Here is a 10,377-nt window from a genome sequence, read left to right as displayed (position 1 = left end):
AAAATTCATGAACTTAACAAGTCACTCTACTTTGTATTCAAAAATACTTGTCTACGATACTTTTCTAGAAACTTGGAATATTGAACCTGCCATTCAAATATACACACAAATGCTATCATTTATTGCCTAAGAGTAACTCTGCTATAAGACCATGTTCAGTGCCCCATTTAGGAGGTACGGGGGTAGAGGCCAGGCATCTGAAACTATCCACTTTAAAATGTCTCCCTTCTTTAACTTGAATCAATTAAGGAAATGGTTTGCCATTAAATTATGGCTCTCCCACACACCATTTAAATACACACTTGACTCCCATTGAAATGGTCAGTTCTACTTAAATTAGATTGAACTGTGCATAAACAAAAGACTACTGGAGAGCACAAAACTCCCATAGCACCCTCTACTGATAAAGAGGGAATGGGATTAACATTCACACAGAGCAATTCCACAGAACAGGCAAAGTAACAGAGAAAAGTGAAAATGGGTTTTCATTGCGGTTCAGAATTTAAGCTGCTGCTTTATAAAGGGACCCTTTCAAGACATTTACACTCAAAGGCCCAATCCTGTAGCCCTTACTCTGGCAAAATTCCAGCTGAAGTCAATGGGAATATTGCCTGTGTAAGGACTATTCAAAATTAGTCAAACTGTCTGAATATCATTCAATCAGCTCTAATCACTGCATTGAGAATAAAGGCCGTAATTTTGGCATTTTTTGTCACTTTAAATTCTTCAACAAATACTTGCATTATTCTCTGTAAATCATCTTGCCAAGCAGTATTTGCCAAATAATAGGACAATTTTTTTCCATCAACCATTGAATAAATTATGAATAACAAGCACTGATTTAACCATGTGACTCCCATCAGTCAACTCTTAAGTTTCTTATGAAGGGTTTAACCAGGGGTTTTATTGGTGGCTTAAACATTAGAGAAAATCTCATCCAACAAGAGCCGCTCAGCTACCTTTCCATCAGTATTGACAGTGTAAAGGCTAAACCTAAACTGTGATTTACTTTTTGAATTGTATGTAATACTATAAATATATTTGCCTATTTTTTTTTGACAGAATGTCTGATTTTAAACTCATTCTTCCAGAACTGAAATATAACCTTTAGAAAAAATATGCAAAGTTCTACTTAGAAGAGATGATATATGTAGAGAGACATAATAACTTTTATTAGACTAACAGATACGCTGGAAATAAATATTTATTTCCTCTCAGGCACATAAGCCCTTCCTCAAGTCTGATAAAAAAGTGCTTCTCCCTCCAAACTTTGGTCTCCTATACAATAAATATTTTATTGGTTTGTCCAACTCAACAAGATAAACTCTAATTAGAAAATCAGGGTCATTAGGAAGTTCTAAAGGGAGGACAAAAATGTAGCTTTTTTATTATCTTTTTAACTCCTTTTTAACAAGAACTGTTGGAAATACTAGGACACCAGTGCGTACCGATAACCCAGTGACAAGTCTCTAAAACTTTAAGCGACTTCTGTTTCAAAAGAAGAAACAATCCCTTAAAAATATCTATTATTGTGCAATGCAATGCTAAGAGAAAATAGAAAATTCTTGGGTTTATCTGAACTTGTGAAATTGTGCTAGTTACTATCACTAGAAACAAACCATTCTGACTACTATTTCATCTGAAATTGTTCTTCAGTAAGACCTACCCCCAAGAAACTGCTTATCCTCTCTCAGGCTGGGTATGCGCACAAGCTGAGGACAGCCACTAACAACGCCCAGCAAGTCCGTAGCCAGAGCCTCAGCTATCCCTCTCCTCTCTGAGATGAGCAGGTCGGCTCCCGGAATGACTTTCTACTCAGACCAAAAGGAGTCAAGGGCAAATGAGGAGACGACCCAGAGAGATTGCAATGGCAGTTTATAAAATAAAGGGGGATTGGAAAAACAAATGGAAATTTTACAGGGAGAAATTGAATAATAAAAGGAATCACTACTGTGTGCAGTAGCTTGCCCTATAAAAGCAACATGAACTCTCTCTCTCTCTCCCCCGTGTGGATATATCTATATGCACATTTTCCTGAATCTTATTAACTCTCATCAGCTGTGTATTTTCCTCTCATTAATTCACCTTTTGTTTCAGGTAGTATCAGGAAGTGCAATTAGTTGCATCAAGCACTCTTCCCTATGCAAATTATTTATCTGGTAACTATGTTTATAATTAAGTGGTTTAACATCAGTTTATTATGTCTTCTCAGTTGCTTACAACCTTGCCAAACTTCAGTTGTTTTTCATGCCAGGTTTCTGTCTCAGGAAGAAAATTTCCTGGGAAGCTTCTGTAGAAACCTTCCATGAGAGTGGATTTTTTTTCATCTACACTCAAAAAATTGTGCCTTTTACTAATATTATTGCTGCCATAATTGGGAAAGAGACATAAAATTTGGGAACCGGTGATGTGCCCTGTGTTGCTTTTGTGAAAATGCACCCATATCTCACCAGCGTATAACTTCCTGGGCATATCCTTCTATATATGCTCAAGGGGGTACTGTTTAGAGTTGGCAGATCTAGCAGCCTGTCTGCTACTAATATGTTCCCTCCTCCCAAAGCTCTTAAATTCAAACCACTTGAGCATATTATGAGCCCAGCAGTTGCCCGACTTTGCTCTATCCTTGGCCTGAAAGCCTGCACTGGACTTTTTCTGCAGTTGTTCCACCGATTGCCAGGGGACATCAAGGCAAGGAGCATGGGGACGGAGACTAGGAAAGCTATGGGTTTCAGTCTTACACTGCAGCCGAAGGTCTGTGCATACGCACCTCGGTGATATAACCCAGGCAGCTTAATAACGCGGCCAAGACGGCCTTGAGCTCAGTGTGGGCTCACCACCTAGGTGTTAACTCAGCTTTCCAGGCAGATTTTACAGCGCTCCCTAAGCTCTGTGTTGCAGGGTCTGACTGGCAATAACTGAGTTACCCACCTTAAAGTGAGCGTGGGCACGGCTGCAGTCCAGCAGGCACACTGGGACAGCAGCATAGATATTCGTTATGCATCCAGTGCTCTCCTTGCTCCCCCTTTTCTGCTCTGAGGTGCCTAAGCAGAATAGACATAAAAAACTCCCAAACACCAAAGGAGTAGAGAAGAGGAACTAGGAGAAGGCAGGAGAATGGGCTATACTGGAGTAGATTGGGATAAAAAAGGAGAAGCCTCGATTCTAGGGCAAAAATAGGAAGCGACTTTGCATTTACTGTAAAAACTGCTTTTAATACACAAAAGAGAAGACAGCTCTAAAGACTCGGGTAGTGTGAATTCTGGCATTTCCTAACCTTCAAGTCCTTGATTTTGTAATTACATTGCTCTTTTTACTGTAGGTCTGTGCTATAATCGCCCTGTTTTTTCACATTAAAAAGGCATTGGGATAGATTCTCTGCTGGTGTAAATTGGCATGGTGCCACTGATTTTAGTGGAACCGTGCCAATTTTCATCAGCTGCAAATCTGGACCATTCTTGTTAATTTACTTGTAAAGAAGCTCCCCACATGCCTCTAATCATTTCTATTTTCCCTCTTGACCTTTCCTATGTTTGGGATTGTTTTTTTTATCTTAGAAACGTAGTGACAAAATGCTTTATTTTGTTTCATCAGCAAATTGGGACGTCGTTAGTCATCACTTCTAGCCAACCCTCCAAACACAGATTCACAATAGGGCGCAGCACATGAATAGCTGCAGCAGCGTTGACCCAGGCTGGCGCGTCCCCACGTTTTGGCGTGGTGCAGCAGAGGTGGCATCTCAGGCAATAAGACCTGCTCACCAGCGGTATTTTGCAAATGCAGCTGTGCAGCTTCAGCACCAGAGGTGGCATGTGTTTTGTCTCACTCACAGTTTAAACACATCCACAGCAATCCTAGAACACTCCACTCAGTGATTTATTTTCCTGATAAAGTCTTCTGCTTTCTGTCACTAACCTAGCTTTTCCCCTACATGTTGGCTTTATTTGTGTCACCTTAATTATCAAGTTCATTTTGATTATTAGCTGTGTTACCAGCTACCGGCTAAAAACCCCACTCTAGCATTTTTGTGGAACTTGCATCTTTTTGATGAAATTATTGGAACTTGTACTAGCAACCTTCTCCATTAAATTGTTAACCTTTAAAGGATACTATAAGGCTGGAGAAGCATAATATACTGTTGCAAGTCACACTGATTTCTCCTTAGAATTATACTCCATCTGTGTTCTTTATAGTTTTTTATCTTTAATGATTTTATCAATTAAGGTCCCTGACACCAAAGTAAGGTTCACCAGTCTAATTCCTGGAATCTTTCGTAGAACAATTTCCCCCTAAACAGTTTGCTGCAAAACCAGCTATCTACAGCTTTCCTCTATTGTATCACATTTTGCTGATTAATTACCTAAGTTTTAATAAGAATTCAGCTAGCGATTCTTTAGCCCCTTCAGATGCCTTGGATGAATGCCATCTGTTCTGACTTTAATTGACATTTAATTCCTTGGGTTGTTCCGAACTCTGTATATACATCACTACTTTTGGCAATCTTTACTGTTTGCAAAGAGCAGCGCTGGCGAAGGTAGTTTCCGACGTTCTGCTCTGCTGAAGACCTAAGCAACTACAAGATTTTGTTTCTCCATAAGCTCTTTGTCTTTTTAGATTGTTCCCCTTGTGCCTCGGCAGCCAGTGATACCCCCTGTGTTTCCTGTCGTACTTGTAGCGTATCAATTATCATTACATCTCTAAGTATTCTCCTGATTTCCTCCATCTGATTTGAAATTACTCTTATATTGGAAGGCTGTGACTTTGAAATAATAATAAATACCTACTATGAAAAACACATACCAAGAGTCCCATTCTGTGTTTTAGATGTGTTACAAAGCTTTAGGTTTATAAAGTGATTAGTTTATGTTGTGCTGTACACCACATTTTGACTGGACGTGGAATGGTGCCATCCACCTCCACCCTCAAGTTCCCACTGGAGAAGAAAATGATCTTTGCTTTGTGCACTTTTACTGTTACGCTCACCCTGCTCAAGGTAGTACTTAGCCCAGACACTCTCTTACGGTCCTACGTGCTCCTCACTTTTCTTATAGGAGAAAAATCTATGGGATTTTAAATTTTTAGGATCACTCTCCCACTTCCACATCCCGATCTGTCTTTTCTACATGGTAAACAGATATGAATTATTGTACCTCATTGATTGTTTTCATGAGCACCATATTTCACAAGGGATAAGTCATGTCTATATTATCTTGATGCCAGACATTGAGCCTTACCCAGAGTTTCCTTTAAACTCTTTGTATCAGTCTTAAGTATTTGCAAGTTTTATTACCTTATTAAAAAGTTCCTTTTTAAAGGTATCTCTTAAGCTTTGCTCCAGCACAACTGTAATTGCTTGCCTTATCTCCTATTCCTGGATACATGTTTTGTAATAATGAGAGGCCTGAAGAGCAGTTAAGAAACTGGACATTTGTAGATGAAAATACCAAGAGGAGAAAAGAAAATGAACAACATCATAATGGAAAAATACTCTTTCTTGTGAAGAAAGTTTTGTGCTGACGGGGCTTCTGCTCTAAGATTTTTGCATCAGGAAATGTATGTACTAAAAAAGAATAAAAAATATTTTTCCTTTGTTAAGACATCAATAAAACAAAGAACAGAATACTCTGCATAGTTCAGGTATCCTAATTTTTAAAAGAATGTTGAAAAATTGTAGAATGAACAGGAAAATAAAAGACAAAAATATTTTAGGCCTAGGAAAATGTCTTAAGAATGAATAGTTTGATGAGCCCAATCTGTTCAGATTAGCAACAAAAATTGAGGGATGACTTGATGACAGTGTTAATGTATCTTTTCAAGGGGAAAATACCAGTTAATAAAGAGCTCTTCAGCCTAGCCGAGAAAGGCATAAAAAGAACAAATGGCTAGAAGCTGATGCCAGACAAATTCAAATGAGATATAGTAAAGAAAGAATAACAGTCATGATGATTAACCACTTGAACAAACAACATCCCCCCAAGTTTTGAAATTTTTAGATGAAGGCTGGATGGCTTTCTGAAGGATACACTTTAATCAAACAAATGTATTTAGTTCTAAACTCAGCTAACTGCATAAAATTCTTTGCACAATGTTAGAAGGTCAGACTAGATGATCAAATGTAATGTTAAAACGTTCAGACTTGATATGCAAAGACATAACTTTCAGAACCACTTTAGGGATCCACAACAGTCTAAGGGCAGAGGCTACATGAACACATATATGTATCAAATCCTATTCATTCTAGCTGTGGACTTTAATTTTAAAATCAAAGTCAATTCTCAGAAAGTGAAATAACTGAAATCCCAAACAAAACTGAACATCATACCATAAACATCAGTGGGCCTCACACAGTATGACCATTCAGAACAACTACTTGTTTACAACAATTTTAGGTGTTCTGCATTCTCCTTTGCAGGGTTGGGACACATGCTTTTAATAAAGTTGTGACATTTAAAAAGATAATTTTGTGAAACAGTTTTCTAACCATCTGTCTTGTTACACACAAGGCTAATTTCCCTAAAGACAGATCAGGTAAAAGGCAGGTGAAAGTTACACTAAAAAACTGTTTCAAATAGCATTTAACAGAGAGAGAGAGAGAGAGAGAGAGAGAGAGAGAGAGAGACATACACACAAACATGAGCTCTGGAAGTATTAAAAGCACATTCTGAAAACCTCTGTGATGACAGTTTAAAGAAAGCAGCTTTTATGTGCTACTGAGCCCACCTTTACAATGTCTTTTAAATGCAACTGTTTACCTAGAAAATATAAGCAAGGGCCAGAATCTGGACTAGAAGAGCCACCTTTTGATTGCAGACACTGAACTGAATCCTCAACTAATAAATTGTTCCACACCTTTGTCTGAAACAAGAAAAGCAAAGGTCTGCATTTTCTCACAAGAATGCACAAGCCCCCTCAAAAGCAATATGGTTTTCTACATCTAAGTCTCAGTATTTGTTGACTTAAAGAGTTTGTATGAATGACAATGCACATCACCGGTTTGTTACTTCTGTCATCTGTGCTACTGAGTGTACCTTGACTCAGATCAAAGTTGAAAGCTTCTAAAAAGATACACAAACCACAATGTGACAAATAGCATGCTTTGTTTGACACAGCAAACAAGAAATTACTTTCATCAACCCAGGGAAAGAATCTTGTGTTTTCAGTGCTAATTCTGAAGTCTGCAGTGATGGAACCAGGGCTTTACTTCATTCCCAAGGAATGAGAACCTCTCAAAAGACAAACAGAGAGGAAGAAACAAAATCAGTGCGTTAAATGCTCCAACTGTATGAATTTGAGACCTGCACTCTACAATACACATTTGTGGAGAATTCTGCTTTTACTTAATTAAATGGATTTCCCACAAAATGGAAAAAGTTTATATTAAGAAAATTTTCATCTGCCAACTGGAAATTACAGATTAGAACATATGTGGCGCTTCCCAGATATCTCTAAAACTAAACATTCATGTATCTACAATACTACACATCTTAGTAGCTTACACAGTTAATACAGACAGGCATCAGAAATACTGCAAATCACGTGGGTTTTGTTTTTTACAGTAACTTTGGCTACGTAATTCTCAATGCATCCTTATAATTCCTTTGAAAAGAGTTTTTAGAAATATAAAGCATTACTGACTATAAATCCTTACTAAAATGTGTATTATCAGAATACAAGAAAATTTTCAGAGACGTGTCCAATGAAAATCAAAGGTCAGACATGAAATCACATTTGGCCCTGTATCTGGTATTATTCAAAAAAAGCACATACACAAAATTCCCTTAAATTGAGCCTTTCCTCCCTGCAAAAGGAATAATATTCAATTAATAAAACAGATTTTGAATTCAGCTGTAAGACAATGACAGTCTTTACACTGATTTGAAAAAGCTTTAAATAGGACCTAATAACATCTCTACTACTCTTTAAAGCTACAAACTCTGCAGCTTTGCTAGTGAGTTGGAAGCACATGCCTGAAGTTAGTAGAAAATGACAGAAAATGCAAAGAACAAACCAATAGCACAACAATGAAAAATACATGTTTGTGCGTATACATATACATACCAACAAATACACAAATATATATGCTTTACATATACATGTATGAACAAATAGTAAACAAGATAAAACATTTCCAAACTTCTTAGAAGAAAAAGCAGCCAATGCATTTTTATAATTAAGGATTCAGTTCTCTTAAAAAAATTTTAACTGGGCAACTACAAAGCTCTGCAACCTCATGTTCCTTGCTGAGTCAAAGGCATGGCTTACATGTGCAGATTTGCCAAAACCTGCCTTCCTCAGCCAGCAGAGGTATTTCAAGCTGGAATTCCTCCTTAACTCATTCAAACTGAGCTCTCATGAGCTGCTCATGACAGCAGTGCACTTGACTTTTAGAAGAATTATTGGCTTGTATACTTTCAGCAGCATCAATGTCCTTCTTTCCAATAAAAAAAAAAATCAGTATCTTCACACATGCAAAGGTCATTGCCTGTCCTGCTGAGTGTCCACAGCCTGGAGCTTGGTTTGGAGTTAAAACTGCAGCCTAATGTCATGGTCACAATACTACATTACAACTCTTCCAGCAGCAAGATTACAAAAGCTTTAGCTGGATACTGCATTCTTGCTGTCCATAACGCAGGCTCTATTTAGCATGTCAATATACATTTTTACAGTGCGCTCTCTTAAAACTACCATTTAAATGTTGATCATTTTGAAATAAACTCCACAAAAGTACCATTTTTTATTCATATATGTCATTTTTTACACTCCTCTGACACGGAAAACTGTCAAAATATGTTACAGGCAATACTATAGTATAAAGACCAAGTTTCAGTGGGGCTCATTACAGTCACTATATTTTAGTTTAGTTCAAACCCATGTCTTAGCATCGCTTCTCCTGCAGTTTCTACATTAACTTCATTCAACCCACTCAATTCATCAGCCCACCCTAAAAAGTTACTCTCATCTCATCAACGGCAACAGGCCACCTGCCTCTGTAAATGAGCAGCACCCATCGCAGTTGCAGCTCTACAAGAATATGGACAGGCTCTTCTGCTAATGCATTTGGTACTATGAGAATAGGAACTGTTGAATCTGTGTCTTCACCCTTCACAGGTATTTTAAAAGTTACTACGCTGCATGGTATCTCTGAAGAGTGCTGCCAACCTGTGACTAGTATTCTCATTTTTCATAAATCTACTGCAAAAGAATTCTGTAAAACACATCCATTCTAGACAGATCCATGATTCCAACAATATTTAAACATACAATTAACATTTTAAAGTTGCATTATACACATGGATAAAAACAGGTATCATCAGTCACTTGTTAGTCACCTTCGAAACAGGCAGCATGCTCATTATGTTAATGTCCTTCGAGTGTTTAAAGTAACCTTTCGCATTTGAAGTGGAGGCTCTTGGTAAAAGGTGGCACTTAATAAGAAATGGCAATTACAGAGGCATGTGACTCTGCAGAAGGCTGCAGTATGAATGCTAATTTCTTCCTGACCATGTATCAGCTAGGGCTAATACAGACATTTTAGTTTAGAAGCAGTAGGAAGTACAGTAACAGTGAAAACCAAAATGAGGGACGACACTAGTCTTCTCTGAGTTTCAATTAAGGCCCAGCACCTTTGGATTAAAGGCTTATTTTAATGAAAAGCCTTAATTAAGCATACATGTGTATAGGATCACCTTAATGAAGTATGACAGAAATGGAAGAGAAGGCAAACATTTTCGTTAAAAGATGCTTATTAGCAACTGTAAAAAATTCAGCTGAGGATTCTTGAAAAAAAAAAGTAATAATACTGGGAAGAGACAAGAATGCTGGACCAAGCTCAAGCATAATAAATAGTGAAACAAAAATACGCACAAATGATGTATTTCTCAGTATCTTTTTATTAAAATTGATACAAAGGATTTTTCTATTTATCAATTGGCTAATTTTTGCAAATATTGCAGCATTTACCCTTTCATTTAAATTTTAGACAGTAGCAGATCAAATTTGCTATTTTATTTCATAATAAAAATTTATTACGAAAAACCTTTAAAAGTTTATATTGTAAAATCTCCCTTTATGATATTACTGAGTCAGGTTTGGTGTCAAACTAACTTGTTAGTTCATTTAAAAAATGTTATTTTATCTTTTTGTCCCTGTCCTTAGAAACAATCAGTGATTTAATGTCATTTTAAAGATTGCCACTTTAGTCGCTTTTTGCATCTTCCCCCACAGTACACAGAGGTATTCTCATTTGCAGATTTGAATTTAAAGTAATTACTTATAATTACAGAGAAGAAATGCATCTAGTGGATTAATCACTCCATTTATATGCTGCTGGAAGGATGACTCTCAGGACAGCCTCCCTGCTTTTTATTTTTTTTCCTAAGA

The sequence above is a fragment of the Apteryx mantelli genome, chromosome 2, assembly GCF_036417845.1.
Source record: "Apteryx mantelli isolate bAptMan1 chromosome 2, bAptMan1.hap1, whole genome shotgun sequence".
Taxonomy (NCBI): Eukaryota; Metazoa; Chordata; class Aves; order Apterygiformes; family Apterygidae; genus Apteryx; species Apteryx mantelli.
The sequence above is the reverse complement of the archived record's forward strand: the minus strand, read 5'-3'. Positions refer to the sequence as shown.